This window comes from Lichenostomus cassidix, chromosome Z (assembly GCF_008360975.1).
Source record: "Lichenostomus cassidix isolate B80296 chromosome Z, HeHo_3.0, whole genome shotgun sequence".
In the NCBI taxonomy this organism is placed as follows: Eukaryota; Metazoa; Chordata; class Aves; order Passeriformes; family Meliphagidae; genus Lichenostomus; species Lichenostomus cassidix.
The window spans coordinates 64,540,037-64,557,663 of NC_139511.1; the positions used below are offsets into that span (position 1 = coordinate 64,540,037).

General features: G+C 40.7%; 1 long non-coding RNA gene across 1 annotated transcript; it reads left to right on the forward strand.

Annotated features, from left to right (window-relative positions):
• Positions 1-15,475: 15,475 nt before the first annotated feature.
• LOC146425095 (uncharacterized) lies at positions 15,476-17,355 on the forward strand. The gene is made up of 2 exons (XR_014846948.1): positions 15,476-15,541; positions 16,761-17,355. It is a non-coding gene; the product is annotated as an uncharacterized LOC146425095 (long non-coding RNA).
• Positions 17,356-17,627: the final 272 nt, after the last annotated feature.

A 17,627-nucleotide genomic window follows, 5' to 3' on the forward strand; every position in this document is an offset into this window, starting at 1 on the left:
AATGTACAATATACATTTATTAAACCTTTTGAGTATTCATATTCATTAAGAGAGTGTACTTTAAAATTTAAGAAGATGGTACATTCAGCCAGGACTTTTCTCTTAATGTTTTGCCCTGCTTGTTTCCAAGCATAATTTCTCGCAGTTTGCTTTCTACTGTTCTCAGCAAGTGTTTCAAGAAGATGTCTTGTGTGAAAGTGAGACCTTAAAATGGTCAGATAATGATGTTCAGACTGCCTAGGGAAATTCTGAAACCTGATGCATGAGAAACAGTATGAAAACTGATTATAGAGAAACTGGAAAAATATCCAGGAGTTTGGGAGGGTAGGCATATTTTCCAAGCACCATAGAGGCACTTAACCATGGTTTAGATGGAATGTGTTACCCCTTGATTTAGTTTTAGAAAAATACTCAAGAAAATGTGAGGCCTCTCCAGGACACACTAATTTTTGGGTTTGCAGTTGCAGCTGTCCACAGAGATTAAGGAACTTGGATCAGTTCCAACCTTCATTTACATGTGTGGAAATAGCAAAATTCTGTTTGCTACGTCACGTGGTGGTGCCTTTAAATAAAAGCATGAATTTGCTTGCTAACTGTTGACCTTGAGATGAGGATAGAAATAACAGAGGAACATGGGCAACATTATGCTTCCTTCCACTTCAGATTTAACTGTTAAATAAACTTTGAACATGAAAGTGCATATAAGACTTTCCTTTCAATATGAGACATTGATCCTAAACACTGCTCCAGCTGAGCAGATTCCTGCAGCCTCCAGAAGCACATGAAACTGACATGAGCTCACCAAACAGTCAAGGGTGTGATCTTGTGTCGTTCTCAACAATACAATAGATGAGGCACAACTATTTTAAGCATTCAGAAGAACTAATTCACCATACAAGTCCTAATACATCCCACTGGAAAAGAATACAGCAAGGGTACTGGGCCTGTTGATTTTTCCAATGTGAATAGACTTTCCTCATGGGAATAGCTCTGTTGTCCTCAGTAGGAGGGAAGCACCCTGCAGCAGCTGAAGAATGCAAGAAATGTCTCAGAAATCATTTTCATTGTTAGCAGCATTCAAGTAGTATTTAAAACCCTGTATTACAAAAAAAAATTTTTAAATGTCCCAATTAAAACTTCACTGGCACAAAACTTTCCCAAATCTATAATCAAAAAATGACCAATCAGAGGTCAATTGTGGAAAGGAACAGTGCCTTACTACTGCTCCCAAACACATCTGCAACGAAACAAGGGATGTATGAAATCTTTTTCTGCTTACCAGCAGGTACCATCAGCTGCTAAATTCTAGGCACTGTTAATGACATCACCAGGGACCATGACTTAGGTCAACAGCTTGGCAGGAGGTGCTGGCAAATGTTAAATCAACAGCAATCAAAATTGGAAAACCAACATGTTTGCCACCATCAAATTTAAAAGAGAACTTATTGTGCCTGAAACACAGCAGCAGGTTTAATAGAAAAGTAGACATGTTTATGGTTTCAGATTTACAACAAGACTTATAAAAACCTTATTACTCAGAATCCAGTCTGCTGCCCTAGAAACTAAGAATGTTACTTTGTTGAGAAGAAGGATCTGTTGACACAAACGTCTTGCCTAGGCTTGCCATTGTGGTTAACCAAAATACATTTACTAGTGAGAAGGTAAATAAAAGCAAACAAGATGCCTCTTATACCACAATACAGTAAGGTTCAAATTGACCAAGCTTAATGCTATGGCATAAATATGCTTAATGTTTATGGAATTTTTCTAGAAGCTGTTTGCCCTGTTGGGCTTAACGTCTTACATGAGACCTACTGAATGGGAATGTGTTTTCAGTATTACACATACTTAAAGACCTCATCAAAAATATTCAGAGGAGCTGCCATGAATACCACAGTTAACCACACTGCAAATAAAATGGGTCATGGTTTACTCTTAGATTAACATGAATAAATCAATCTTGTCCCATATAGTATATGTACACAGAAAAATTAACTGACAATTAAAGTGATAACACTATTGGAACCAGTGCGGTACAAATATAAATCAACTGCACAGACTGTGGTGGAAAAATGCAGTAGCTCTTTAATCTGCAAGAGAACAGAGAAAGTGGGAAACCCAGCTCTGGTGTCTGAGCTTCTGTTCAGGGATGCAGGGTCTTGGACAGCTACTTAGCTGCTTCTCTAGCAAGTAATCAAAAGCATGCCTAGCATCATCTGATGCTAATGAAGAAACTGCAGGTTTCTTCATTAAAAGAAAGAATTCATTAAAACAAAGAGCTGGATAGCTGGCCTTGGATTGTCCTGCTGCCATGCAACAAACTCCTCATTTTTTTCTTCCTCCTATATGGAAGAGAAGAAAGCAAAAAGACTGAGAAGGAAACTACTAAGAGGAAAATAAAACCATAGTGTATCCATTTCAGTATACAGCATCAGGCTAAGTCAGGTTGGTTTGCAAGCTAAGAAATCTTGAAAAGTCTTTCATCTGAATTTGGGTTTTGTTAAATTCATTCTTTAAGAATCATTCATTCTATTTTTAAAATTAAGCTTGAAGCTATAAAAATGAAAGTGGAAGACCAGCCTCCAGTGGCTTTAAAAAACATCTCTTATTAAGTCTTGCTCCAGAACATGTCTGTGTAAGTAGAGATACAGCATTAAAATGAGCTCGTTATCTCAATACATCTGTGAGCAAGACTGGAGACTCACATCAGAAATGTTACAACTTATATGAAAACAAAAAACAGTCAGCAGCTGTTGAAGGAAGGGAAAAAGAAAAAAGGTCCAAGTATTAAGATCGTGTGATTGCACAGTAAGGCTGTAGTTTACACTGAGTCACAAATCAGCATGGAAAGGGCAGATTTTGCTCAGAAATCACAGATTCCTTCGGAGAAGATCCCTACAGTGCAGCTGTAATTTGTGACAGTGCAACAAAACCACTCAATGCAATAATGCTGTCAAGTAGTAGAAGTTTTCCACCTCCACAGAAAATGTCCCAGGCTCTGATTTCTGCAGCTTCTCCCTCCTTTTTCCACCATTTTTCTTTCTCATTGATGGCAAAGGAAGTACAGTATTTCCAGTCACTCTCTATCTAACAATATTGAGCAAAAGCTTGTGAAACAACATTTCTCATATTATGTTCTGAGAGAATGAGGGCTCAGGAGTAGGTTAGTCACATGGCTCAGTTATGGAAGTTCAGCCCTGCCCTGAAATGTCGTTCTCCCAGAGCTCTCATGTTTAGAAAAACCACTGTAAACACTCCTTGCATGTGCCATCACCAGGTAAACCAGATTCAGCTCTGTTAGAATTGCTCACATGACTGTGTGTTGCATGTGAGCTAAAGCCTGATAACTTCTGGAAAGCCTCCAAGAAGGAATGAAATGGTTGGTTGACCATGCCTGAGCACCCTGATTTCCATCTGCACTTTTCCATCTCCTTCCCAACAAACTTTCCATTTGACCCACAGAGTTTCTCTGTCGTTTGTTACAAAACTGAGGTAAGCTAGAAGGAGGGAGATGGGGGCAGTATTTGCAGTAGCTGAACCGTGTTTCCCTTGGGGGCTGTCCAAAGGACAGGTATCACCCAAGCTTTTGAACTGTATCCAGAATTGCACAAGTTTTCCAACCTTCCAAAATTCTGCTGCCAGAACATGTTCATCCAATTCTCACAGATCACTGTCAGGTGAAGTCCTCTCCAACTTCACTGAGTTTCTCAGCTGGTCAATGTCATTGTAAGGTCACTCTCAATAGTTTTTGAAATGTCATGGTGATCTGGGAAGGTTCGTGAGACACAGAAGAAAAGAAATATCACTCCTTTCTTCAAGAAGGGTAATATGGACAAACCGGATACCCAGAGGCTATTCAGCCTCAACTCAGTCCCTGAGAAGGGGAAGGAACAAGAACTTTTCTATGATGGTCAGAATACTGTGTCAATTAAGATATGAAAATATATATCAGATAAATTCATAGCAATTTCATCGATACAGTCTTTGACCCAGGAGTCCTTTGCCACTACATCTCAAAGCCACAGAGTGGTCATTAGGGAAGATCAGTCTGTGCAGACTATTCCTGCACTCTCATCACATGCATTTGCAGAATCACAGAATCAGTGAGGGTGGAAAAATCCTCTGAGGTCATTGAGTCCAACCTATGACCAAACACCACCTTGTCTGTCAGACCATGGCACCGAGTGCCACATTCAGTCTTTTATTAAAAACTTCCAGGGATGGTGACTCCACCACCTTCCTGGGCAGCTCGTTCCAGTGTCAAATCACCCCTTCTGTGAAGAAATTCCTCCTAATTCACTGCTGCTTTCTGTCCCAGATGTGATAGCATGGTAATTCTTACAGTTTTTCCCTATATACAAGCAATTTCTCAACTGAAATAGGAAATGGTTCATTAAGTTAATTAAGATGAGAGGATAAAAATCTGAGAAGTTAATTATAGTTTAAATTGATAACATGTCAGAGAGAAAAAATGGAGGCATTTGTATACTGAGTTTGGAAAACAAAAAGAGTTACATTTTCTTCCAAATTTTGGCAAGAGAAATTATCTTTAGAGTTAAAATAACTCTTCCAAAAAATAGGGGTGGGGGTGTAGATTTTTCAGTAGTGTTCATATGGCAGAATAATCACTATTCTTTTAAAAAAATTATTTTCAGAGACCTTAATTTTCTCTGAATCCAGCAGGTAAAGTACCAACATCACCCTCTGCACACATATGTTTAAAAAGCATTTCAGGCTTTTAGGTACTTCTGGGATTCTACAGTGAGTGAGAATTCTCCCTTGTGTAGGAAGTGGAGATGTGGATTGTGGGTGATAGTACATGGGCATAACACTGAATTTACTGTGGGGGCGAGGTGTTTGTGTGGTTATTTGGGTATTATGGTTTTGATTAATGATTTGAGGGTTAGTACACTTAATAACTGCCCTTTTAAAACTATTGCATGAGGCACATTTCTAATATACAAATAGATAGAGAACATATGTTACAGTGAAAGACACCTTTAGGATATTGGTCACACTATCACCTACTTGTAGAGGGAACAGGGTAAGTTTTAGGGAGAAAAATTAAGCATTTCTAGAGGTAGCAAATGGCAAAGGCATGACCAGCTGGAATAATGAGCATATTCCATTAAGAAGAGGGAATGCATGTGCACAGCCTGAAACTCTAAATACCAGCTAGTTGGAAGGCTACCAGCCAGCCAGATGCTAGAAGGAGAGGCCTTTCTTTGTAAATCAACCACAGATTTTCTCCCATTTCTGCACCTGTGTCTTTAAAAACACTCTTAACTGTGCTGGCTATTTTGTCTACCAGGTGTGATGCTTTGATTTGCATTTTGTCTTGATTTGGCATGAGATTATCATGATTGAAAGTAGGTAGAGAATGAAAATAATGGAGTAAATCAATAAAACAAGACTCAGGGACATGTTAGTGCATGTCCTGATTCCTGTGCCTATCACAGAGGTAGCACTGCATCTCCCATTTGGGTTTTAATAGGTAAGGTGAAAAGCAAGTAAGAGAGGACAAGGGGTAGTGGTGGAGCAGAAGTGACTATCAGCAATTGTTGATGACACTCAATACACAACAAGGGTCCTGGACTGAGTGTCCCACTAGTCAGTTTAATTTTTGTTTTCCTCCTCTGTATAAATGGGAAATTCAAATTGATGTTATTTCACCAAGAGAAAATTCAGGGTTTTTTCATAACAAGAGGGACTCTATCCAGCCACAGACTGAACATGACTCAGATTAACCAAGGTGCCACCCCTTAAAATAAATCTGTACCTAGTCTGAAGAACTTCCTTTTCAGCCTGGGTCAGAGCAAATAAGTTTCAAGCCATGACAGTACAACTGTTTCATAGCCATGCAGCCCATTAACTCCTTTACCAGCTTCCATTTTCTGCTGCTCATTAACATTCACAGAAAATAATATTTTTTCATAAATAACTCTTTTTTGTCTTTTCATAAAACTCAGCCTGGCAGTGTAGTTGTGAAATGTTTTGTACCAATGAGAAGGTGCTTGAACCACTTACTACTCCATGTCTGTACTCTGAAGACTTCAAGAGTTTCCATCTTCTTTCTTGGTATAATTAGAACTGGGTTGATATGCATGACTGTGAAAATGATTCCTTAACTTTAGGACTGTTCTCACTTTTGTTTTGAAATTACTCACATATTCCTACATTAAACACATGTAACAAAATCTGGTTTTATTTTGTTATTTTGAAAGGGAGACAAAAATTGTCTAGTGTTGAAGTGAAGAATGCTTCAATTTTCATATGAATTTTTACTGATTTAAGACCTATGCTTCTTGCACAGGGAGCTAAGTCAAATCAAATACATTAATCAGGATGGAAAGGCTCAGCTCAGAAGCCAAATACTCAGTAATGCTCTCCTGTGTTACCGGCAGATGTCTCTGTGTTAGCTTCTCCTTCTATTTTTCCTCTGATAAAAAATCCCCATTTGAACACTGTGCTGTGAAAGGATGCCCAGCATTTTTCATTGCACCTGCTAATCTATGTCTACATCTGAGCGATTCTGAAAGAAATACAAATAATCTGGTTTGCCTAGATTTCTTTAAAATCAAAAACCAGGCTTCTTTTTTAAACAGTCAAATTACAGCAATTAATTCAACATTCATATCAAATGAAGTGCATCTTCATCTCAACTGTAGTGCATCTTCATCTCAAATGTCTACATGTTATTTACGAACTAGTGTAATAGATTAAGTACTAATTATCAGAAGCACATCACAACTATTGATATAAGGAAAAACAGAGTTGAATTCACATAATCTCAATGTACTTTCACATTCAAAGAAAAAAGAAGAGCAGAATTATGACCAGAAATCAAATACCTTTCCCTCTAGTGTTAATTATCCTTAACAAAATTGCCTGAGATAAAAGCTGCTACTGACCAATAGCTAAAATACTTATTTTTTCTAACATCTAATCTAAACAACTCGTCTTTTGAATTACAATTGCTCCCCTTTGTCCTGCCTCTATCTGCTCATGTAAAAATTCACTCTCCCTCTTTTTAAAGTCCCCGGTAAATACTGGATTGCCACAGTGAGGTTTCCCTGGAGCCTTCTTTACTCCCAGCTCTCTCAGCCTGTCTTTGTTAGAAGAGTTGTTCCAGACCTTGGATCATCTTTGTGGCCCTCTGGTCCCACTCCTAACAGGTCAATGACTTTCTTGTGCTGAGAACCCCATAGCCAACATCATAAAATCACAGAATCATTTGGGCTGGAAATTACTTCCAAGATCATCAAGTGCACCAGTTGAACCAGCACTGCTGTGTTCACAACTTAACCATGGTCCTAAGTGCCACATCCATGTTTCTGGAGCGCCTCCAGGGACGGTGATTCTATCATTTCCCTGGGCAGCCTCTTCCAATGCCTCACCTCAACTTTCAGTGAAGAAATTTTTCCTAATATCCAATTTAAACCTGTCCTGGTGCATCTTGAGGCCATCTCCTCTCATCCTGTCACTTCTTTCCTGGGAGAAGAGGCCAATCCCCACCTGGCTACACCCTCATGTCAGTGAGCTGTAGAGAGTGATAAGATCTGCCCTGAGCCTCTTTCTCCAGGCTGAACACCCCCAGCTCACGCAGCTTCTCCTCACTAGACTTGTTCTCCAAACCCTTCCCCAGCCCTCCTGCTGTTCTCTGGACATGCTGCAGCACCTTAATGTCCTCCCTGAACTGAGAGGCCCAGAACTGAACACAGGGCTCAAGGTGAGACCCCAGCAGTGCCCAGCACAGGGGGATGGTCACTGCCCTGGCCCTGCTGTCCATACTACTGCTGACACAAGCCAGGATGCCATTGGCCTTCTTGGCCACCTGTGCACACACTGGCTTATGCTCAGCCACCTTTTCCACTGGGCAGCTTTCCAGCCACTCTTCCGCAAGCCTCTAGTACACAAAGAGTTACCTTGTGACTGCTATCAGTGCCATTAAAGAATGGGGATATCCACCCAGTCCTGGCTGTGATTTGAAAAGGTGACTGTAGCAACCCTCCACTGTCAGAGATACAGGTGCCCCACAGGGAGGCTGCAAAGGGACCATGACCTTCTCTGAGTTGCTTTATTTGTGTCATTCCTCATGTGACAGTGACTGGGAGAGCTCAGGGGTCAGGGAACTCTACATGAGAGATGATGAACACAACCAAAAGAGGAGTAAGCTGTGAAGATACCAGACTGCCTGCTGCTGAAGAGATTCCACTGACAGGATGTTGAAATTGTTTACATCAGCTGAGGGTATCTGCCAGAATGTTAAAGGTAAACCTACAGCTTCATAATGTAATAAGTGTATAATGTAAGAGGTGAATTACAGGCAAAATAGTTTATCTTCTTGATAAAAAAGCTAAAGGACAAAACCAAAGAGGACAGGAAGGAAAAAAGGTCACGATAGAAAGAAAATAAAAGTCATGACAGTAATTAGCTGTAACTTGGAGAATGCAGTTCTAATCAATGCCCTGTATGGTAGTGAGCTGAGGACAATTTACTGTGTGCTGTGACCAGAGTAACCTAACATCATTGAGGCCATGAACCCCACTTTCAAAGTTTAGTGCCACTGTGGAGAAGGAGCACAGTCCCCAGCACAACCTGAAACCTCAGTGGACTCGCATACTATTGCTCTAAATGATGACTGTAAGGACCTCTAGGACAATCCCAAGGAGATAGTTAATCTAAACTACAACAGTAAGAGCTAAAAGTCTCATTTAATTTCAGAATAGTTACACAGATGACTAAAAAAACCAAAGGATTCCAGGAAGAATTCCCTCATTTCTCCACAGCATGCTGTAAACCACTAGAACAGATCACTACAGAAATAATCCAGGGAATTTCTCCATCAATGCTTTGTTTTTGAGGACACTACACAAACACTTTAAAAATTGGCTTCAGATCATGAAAGAATTAGGTGTAGAAATTAAAGCTTCCTGGCATGACACTTTAATGGAACACACTCATCGTTTACGGAACAACTGACCCACATGTACTGGATTTTTGAAAACACTGTTTTCTCACACATTAACTCTTCTCTGTTTGAACTAGTGCTATTCCCTGAAGTCCTTTACCAAATGGGCACATTTTTTTATTCAGGTACTTGTTAACAAAATCAACTGGTCTCAGTCCACATCCAAGTGTCTCACAAACAGAAAACAGAATGGTAGCTCTAAGTTTGAGGCTATTTTGTAACCTTGTCCAGAAAGACAGCTATGTAAAGTGGGATTTCAATTTTAAACACCTAAAGAAGTTAAGTTTCACTTAAGGTAGCCTTCAAAGAATAGTTATATCAAAAACCTTTTTCCTTCCATTGACTACCAAAGGAAAAATCTGGACTGCATTTCAGGGCATGGATCCAGTCAATGTTACTGTACTGTCACTTATGTGAGGTTATTATCCCCTCCAACACAGTTTGTCTATAACAGCAAGTCCAGATTTCCCAGGTAAACAAACAAACAAAACAAAAATAAGCACTTAAACTGAAGAGGCTCAAATAGCAGAAGCATTTGTTTATAAACAGGGCATATTAGGGAACTGTTAGAAGTAGCCTACACAGATATGGTTAAACATACTTGATTTCAGTGTGCAATAACTTAGGAATTCAACAAGGTACAAAGAACAATGAAGCTCAGCATCTGAGAAAAATGAATTAGCATGGTACAGGAAAGAGCCAATTTGCCAGTAACTGGACATTACACATTGTTTCATTTTTCTCCCTCTGAAAAGCACCTCAGATTTAATTTTGTATTAGTTCTGACAGGTTCAGCTAAATAAGAATCAATCCAAACTCTTTGTTCAAATGGAAATCATATCTATGATTTGAAATACATTCATTAAGTGAATCAGTCCTTCTGCCTTTCAAGTATCAAAACTCAGCTCCATTACAATTCTTTAAAGCCTTGTATCAGTGTGCTCTGTCTGCCTCTTGCTTGACACCATCCCTCCAGAGACTTGCTTCCCAAAAGAATTCAATTGTCCAATCTGCAACATCTCCATGCACTCATTACTTATACTTTCTTCCTTTTTTTCTTTTTGATTTGCAGCCTTGTCTTCTGACAGCTTCAAAGCTCACACCTCGTAGGGTTGGTAACTTACAGTACAATACTTCCACATCGCTACAGATGGCAAAAGTGTGAGTAAGCACCTGTGGTAATCCCAATGAAACTGACTTCCATCCTACAGTTACTTTTAAAGAATGGCTTCCTTGAGTCCTTCCCAGTAACAAGTGGCTTCAGGACAAAAAAGTAAGTGCTCTTCTGAGGAAAAGTTGTGATGTGAAAAGTCATTAACACACTGCATTTCCATACAAAGGGGAAAGAATTTGACCCATTGTGACAAGGTGAACATTTCTAGAGGAAAAAGCAGCAATTCAGGCTTAAAGAAACCCTCTCACAAATTGAATAAAACTTGAAAGTAACACATAAATATGTAACTGCCTGAAGGCTGTTAAAAGGAGTTATAATTTTTTTGTATTTGGAGATTAACAGCTTAAGAAAAGTGTTTACATTATGCTTATCTGGCTAATTTGCTTATGGTGAATAATGAGAATGACTTAGCACTGTTCTCTTGAATGCCAATTGTTATGCTACTTGTGAACGAAGTGTTCAGAGCAGGACAGCATGGAAACAAGTGTAAGAGACATGTTGGAATCAGTGGCAGCCAAACAAACACAAGGATTTTCTAAAGAAAGTAACCAGTCTTGAAAGGCAAGGGTATTAATGTTTTGTTTAATTAATTTAAATATTCACAGACCTTATAATTATGGGTTGGAAAGCTCACCCATGTGCAGGGACACATTTCACCAGATCAGGTTGCTCAGAGCCCCATACAGCCTGGCCATGTACACTTGCAGGGATTGGGAATCCACAGCTTCTCTCGGCAACCTCTGCCAGAGCCTCACCGCCCTCACAATACAGATTTTCTTCCTAATACCTAATTTAAACCTATTCTCTATCAGTTTGATACAATTACCCCTTGTCCTGTCACTCCATGCTCTTATAATATCACCTCTCCATCACTCTTGCAGGCTGCCCTCAGGTACTGGAAGGCCACAACTGGGTCACTCTGAAGCCTTCTATTTTCCAGGCTGAACAATCTCAACTTGATCAACCTTTCTTCATTGGAGAGGTGCTCCTTCACACTGGTGGCCTCCTCTGGACTCACTCCAGCAGGTCCATGTCCCTCCTGTGCAGGGACCCCAGAGCTGATGCAGTGCTCTAGGTGGGTCTCACCAGAGCAGAGCAGAGGGGCAGAATCACCTCCCTCCCCTGCTGCCCACAGGGCTCTGGGTGCAGCCTGGGATGTTCTTGACTTTAGAACACTCAGTATGGACAGTGCCTTTAGCAAGCTTTTCACAGCACTTCTTTTGATTCTTAAAAAAAACTTCAGAGAGAAAATGTAATAAGTACTCTAAGGAATCTCCTTTAAGAAAAAGTAATCCAATTTATACTTGTCTGTTCAAGAGCTCCCTCATTAACACCACAGGACAAACAAATAGGGTAAAAGAAATCATGGTTTTCTTCTCTTTCATCAATCATCCTTTGATGAACAAACCATCGAATTGAGCAGAAGTCAAAAGTACCCAAAGATATTTTCCTTCTTTCAGAACTGTACAGTTCATTCTACCAGTAGAAAATAGATATTTGTATTATGCTGTCTCCTTGTCTTCTTTTTGCATCTTGTTCAAATTCCCCACCCCCTTCACCCCTGCTTTGCTCTCTCTTTCTTCCACACCAATATTACTACCACGTATACAACCTTCTCACACAAGGGGTTGTTTTTTTTTTTGGCCTTCCATACTAAGTACAAAAATGTAAAACCTGCAGTACTCGGTATGTTACCAAAGGAAACAGTTTTACTTAAAATCTTGTTTTTGCCAAAATATTTTCAAAGTATCTGGAGAGGAGTCAAACCACAGTGGCTCTTGGTTGTATTTCTTTTTACTATTTCCTCAGGTACTCCCAGCACAGCATTAAGTAATTGGATAGCCTTTCAGGCAAAAAAAAAAAAAAAAAAGAAAGAGGCTGCACAAGACAGTTTGTAGGTTTAAGAATTATCCTTCTGGGGTCTGTGGGGATGAATACAGGGCACACAGTTGCCAAACTTTAAATCCTTGCTTGTGTTAGTTGTTCCTGAAGACAGGAATCAAATATGACAGTTTGTACAAAATATACTGATTATGTTCAGCCTTTGTAATGCTGTTTCAAATGTGCTTAGCTTTCAAAAATTAGGAGTCAGAGATTGAAATTATCTGCAATTTTGCTCTGTTTTGGTATTTGATCCTGCCTCTCTTTCAGATGACCCTTTACCCATAACATAGATATTGTATTATAAGTTTAGATTTATATTATTTACAGAGCGTTAACAGTGCAGTGGGGGAAAAATGTGTCTAATGCAGCTAAGTTTGCTGAATTAATCATATAATTATATGCTATAACTCCTATCATTCCATTTTACATGCCATCTAACTAAATCTTGTTACATCCCAGACTTCAGCTTATATTGAAAACACAGCTGCAAGGCTTCTTGGTATAAGCCAAACACATATTCCTTGTGTACTGGGGGTCTTCCCACAGGCCACCTGTAGTCTATTATTTTTAAATTTTACTTAATTCTTCTCAAGCTATTTGTGGTCTTGATGACATCTCCAGAAGACTTATTTCACATCTCTCTTCAGGAGTGTTAAGATCTTGAGAACACAGACACTTCACTTTGGCACCAAGGATTCTGTCTGCTTCTCTTGATGGTTGCTGAATTCTCTCCCACTAAAACTGGAAAAAATGTTTTAAAGCTCAAGTAGGAAAAGGCTTTTTGTCCTGTGCCTTCAGTATCATCATAGAAAGCTTGATGTGAATGAGTTCTCACTATGTTTTTCTTTCTCTGCAGGATCATAATTTCAGGGGGGAAGAGGGATATCAGACATTGTTTGGTGAACAGCACATGAGAGACTTGCTGAGGGAGCAGCAGAATACAATTCTAATATCACAGCCCACATGATACAGAGTTTATGGCTAGTCCCAGAGGGACATCTCTTGCATGCAGTGCGTGCAGCTAGGGGTTTGTTGGATGGACCTTTCAGTGAGTCAATTGTTCCCTTACATCTTAGAGGAGCCAGTGTTAGCAGATGGACTGTAATGGGCTTGTAAAGAGGAGACGACAGTTCCCTGGAGTAGACAGTGCTGCTATTCAGTGTATGGGCCCTACTGCAGTAATGTCTTACAGCCCTTAATATGCCTTCTCCTGAAAATGTGCACACATAAACAACATATATACAGCTGGAGCAATGTCCAAAACACAGACGCTTTCACCTCAAGCTGGGATTCTCTCATCACTCAGTGTAACAGAAGCACTTTCCAAAAAGTGTTAGGAAGAATTACATGCTCTGCATTTTGAGTTGGAAGTCAATGTATTTACACCTCGTAGGATGGAAACTGCTCTGATCCTTGATTGTGCAAACTGGATAACAGCCACAGTAGCCTTAATTATAGGACACATGTTTAGACAGGGAGCTGCGAATGGGAAAAATAGGGCCATGAGTATGTGCCAGCTGAACCAAGTATGCTAGACAACATGTTGCCACTCAGTGAGTTTTCTACGTTCTGCACACTAAAGCAGGTTACCCAGAAACCTTTAGTCTTTTTGCACCCTTTTCTCCCAATGCCCTCAGGCTCCATGTTGGGCACCAAAAACTGTGTTGGTTTGAAAGACAGGTGTCTGTTAAGGAAGGTGGAACCTCCCTTAGAATAGAGAATATGACCCCGTCCCTTCCCTCCGAATTATTATAACTTTGAATCAGCGGCTTTCAGCTGAAGATATGGAAAAAGAACAACCAGTTATGTACTAGTATCTCTAACTAAGCAAACAAGCAACAACAACATTAGCAACAACAAACAAAACCACAAACTCAGCGGCAGCTTCCTCTGGGCTGCCAGGCACCTTCCCTTCGGTGCAGTTCCGGTCACAGCCGGCAGAGGGCGCCGTTGGGCAGGGGCGATGGCTCCCCGCGCCTGCAGGGGGCGCTGTGGGCGAGCTCCCCTCAGGCAGTAATGGCGGACGGGCTGGAGGGCGGGACGGAGTGCAGCAGGAGAGCTCAGGGCAGAGGGCTGGAGTGGCAGGGCTGGAACGGCAGGGCTGGCTCACCCGGGCTAGCAAGCAAAAGGTGGCAAAACTCAGCAGTTGCATTTCAGCAGGCAGGAGGGGGTTGCGGGGAACCTCCACAGCACTAGTGAGTGCAGCCAGGGAGATACATGCTCTGGGAGGGAAAGAGGGTCGGAATCCCGTGGTTTTTCCCAAATGGAAGGTCACTTTCCCTCCTTCCTCAGCAAGGAAGAAACAGCAGTGCAGAGCTGGACTTCCTGCGGTCGCAGTGAAAGGGAGACAGCAGCTTCCCTGTTCCCCCTCCGATGCCCAGCAAGCAAATAAGTTACCAGCGGCCAGGAGTCCACCTCCCCCCACCACACCTTCGCTACATCTTTTGTCTCTTAAGTATCTGGTCTTTAGTTTCTTACCAACCGAATGGAGAAAATGCCCCAACCTCCCACAAACCTGTTCCATTCCTGGGCCGGTTTTGGCTGAACAGAGTTAATTTTCTTGATGGTAACAGGTATGGAGCTATGTTTTGCATTTGTGCTGAAAACAGTGCTGATAACACAGGGATGTTTTAGCTACTGTTGAGTAAAGCTTACGGAGTCGAGGCCTTTTCTGCTCCTCACCCCACCCACCAGCGAGGGGCACAGAAGTTAAGAAGAAACACAGCCAGGACAGCTGACCCTAGCTGACCACAGGGACATTCCATACTATATGGCACCACTGTCAGCACACAAAACTGGGGGAAGAAGGAGGAAAGGGGTATGCTTGGAGAGATGGTTTTTCCAAGTTGCTGTTTTACATGTGATGGAGCCCTGCTGTCCTGGCAATCACTGAACACCTGCCTGCCCATGGGAATTGGTGCATGCACAGCTTTTGATTTACTACTAAACAGTTTTTATCTCAACCCATGAGTTTTCTCCGTTTTACCCCTCCAAATCTCTCCTCCATCCCATCAGGGGAATAAGTGAGTGGTTGTGTGGGGCAGTTTTTCTGACTGGGGTTAAACCATGACAGTTGCCCTGAGTGGAAATAACCAGAAAGTTCATGAGAGACAAAATTACTCTCAAATTGAAATACTGCATTGCTATGCACTACTGATATCCCAATATGTCACAGTATCTTTGTGCTTCTGTCATGTCTGTAGGGCCAGATTTGGTTGCATCACTGAGAGCAGTCCTCACTCTGAAAATGTGTTTTGGATACATAAGGCAGGAAGTAAAAATCCATCATAATATTTCATTTTAAAGTCCTTGTTCCTGGGATCACACAGCAAAATATTTCACTTCAAATCATCTTTTCTTGCTACTAGGTTCCTAACATAGATGAAGTAGCCCATTCTAGAGAAGAGGCACAAGGACCTTCAGATACGATTCTGTTCAATGAGAGAGACATTTTTTCATTTGCTGTTCCAGAGAGAATAAATCATCTGTTCATTCTGATTTCCAAAATGAAGGTAAAATGCTTTCTGCCCATGATGGCTTAAAGAAGTTACAGAGATAACGGAGCTGCGCTCTTTCATGTAGTGGCAAGTTACAGAACAAAGATGCCAGCACACAATTTAAAGTTTAACAGGTTCAGACTGGAGATTAGAAAAACTTCTCCACTGGGATGGCATTACAGTACTGCAACATGCTGCTCAAAGAGAAGGTGGAATGTCTCTCCTGGGAGGTTCTCAATGTTGCAAATCAGGCGCATCTTTTATTAGCTTTGATGTGGAGCCCTCTTTGGAAGATAACCATTGATGGCAGCAAAAGCAGAAAAGCAGTGGGAAAAACACTTTAACACAGATCTGACTGTGCTATGCTCCCTTCTGAGGTTTTGGGCAAATGCCTACAATAGGCAGAGCTGTAGGGGTTGAATTGTGCTCTGTCTTTCTGTAAAGAAAGCAGGCTCATAATGCAGACTTCATAATCCCCATAACAATCCAATTTCCTGTGTTTTGCCCACTTATGCAGGCATGGGGTTTTTTGCCAAGGATGAAGAAGTCTGTAGTCCTTTAAAAGTATTTATTCAAAAATACTCCAGCTGCTACCTTCCTATTGGCTGCTAAGCTTAAGGAGAAAGATTTCACTCAAAACCACCCAGCAGCCAGACTCTAAAATGAAACAGAATTACTTATTTTTTTACATCATTGTTTTTCTTGAAGGCACCCCAACTTATAATTGGTCCCAAGGTATTTCTTAATTTCTCCATATTTGCTCTTACTTTGTTTTAATATCATGAGGATAGGAAATATGAGTCAGTAACCCTAAGATCATCCATTTCACTCACTTTTGGGGGGGTTGAAGACCAAGGCTAACAAAAAGTGTCAAATATTTCAAATAAACTGAAAAACCCTCTACCATTTGCCACCCACAGCTGTGTTCACATTTGCCACAGCACCATAGGTGGTGTAAAGTAAGTTTAAAGAATTAAGTAGAGCAGTCCCACAGAAAGGAATGTTTAGGCTCTCAACAGTTACACCTGAAAAGGAATATATTATGAAGTGTTCTTTTAAATGGAGTATTTAATGTCTGTAGTTAAATTTTATATATTCTTTGATGCATAAATAAGGAATTCACATTTGCCTTAGACTGCTGAAAATGTGACCAGTCCCTATATTGTCTTGATTAAAAAATGCTACTGTTTGCTTTCAACTTTTCATTTTCCTGACATTATCTTCTTGTTTGCAGCTAAATCATAAAGAACCACTGTTACAGCAAATCCATTCTTTCAGTATTTCCTGTTAGATAAAAAAGCACCATTAGCTGGACTTCTCTAGTGCTCATCTATTCTCCAGAGACTTTCAGATCTGTATTTAAGGTCAGAGGTACAGGGGCTTTAGATAAGTGTGTATTTGTTTCTCTAGACCCAACTCAGAACAGCTAATGGGCCCCAACCATCCAGGGTAGCACATTTCCCTGGAAATGGTGACTAAAGAAATCTTCTACCACCATAAGCCAAAAATCTTAAGCCAAAAGTTAGTGATGACCACCAAACCTTTACTTTGTTCACTTAACAGTTACTCTGTGGTTGAAATGACTTAATAATGTGGAATCAGACTTTGAAACCTTTAATTGGAGAGTGCAGCAAAATCTCTGTGAGTCACACCCTTGAGAACAGCATTCACTGGAGTTAGTACAAAGAAGACAAGGACACTTACACTGGCCAACAGGAGCTGTGATGGACAAAGACATCTTAAGAGCCATTTTCCTTCAAGACCTGGGCACTGTCTGCAACACTACACCAGATACTTGAATAAAAATGTTGATAACAGTCTCAAACCCACACCTGACTGAGGTTTTTCATTTGGTGTGACAGACTGGTTATTCTATTCTTTTAAAAGATGGGGAGAGACCCTGATTGTTGGTAATGGCCTAGTGGTGAGAGCATTTGTGCGAGAAGTGTGAGTCCTAGTCTCAGTGCTACATATTCTAAAAATGTCCATAAATAACTTCCTGCAATTGGCTACATTCCCTGGAATTGTTAATGCACTCAGGAGAAAGTTAGTTTGCATTTTGGCAAACAGGGGCCCCACAAACTCTGGTTTTCATGGGAAA